At 28.8% G+C, this 267-nt stretch overlaps 1 protein-coding gene across 1 annotated transcript in view; it reads left to right on the top strand.

Moving 5' to 3' along the window:
- Positions 1-267, top strand: part of dus3l (dihydrouridine synthase 3-like (S. cerevisiae)) — a 15001-nt gene that overhangs the window by 2832 nt on the left and 11902 nt on the right. The window lies entirely within an intron of this gene.

Raw genomic sequence — 267 nt, 5'->3', positions numbered from 1 at the left:
GAAGTGAAATAAACTTCAAAGGAATAAAGTTGAATGGAATTGAATTGAATTAAAGTTGAATAAACTTCAACTTTACTGTTCAGTGCACTGATGTCAGACTCATTTTGGATAATAAAGTTTATTGTTAAATTGTTAACTGCCCTGCCTCCATCATTACGTATCTTTGTCACGTCATTATAAGTGTTTGATGACCACATTTGAGTGATCATTGCAAAAAATCTGTTTATGTATATATATTCTGTTTATGTATATACTGTATTCTATATA

Source organism: Sinocyclocheilus rhinocerous, unplaced genomic scaffold (assembly GCF_001515625.1).
Source record: "Sinocyclocheilus rhinocerous isolate Xijiao unplaced genomic scaffold, SAMN03320098_v1.1 scaffold3283, whole genome shotgun sequence".
Classification (NCBI taxonomy): domain Eukaryota; kingdom Metazoa; phylum Chordata; class Actinopteri; order Cypriniformes; family Cyprinidae; genus Sinocyclocheilus; species Sinocyclocheilus rhinocerous.
The sequence above is the reverse complement of the archived record's forward strand: the minus strand, read 5'-3'. Positions and strand labels throughout refer to the sequence as shown.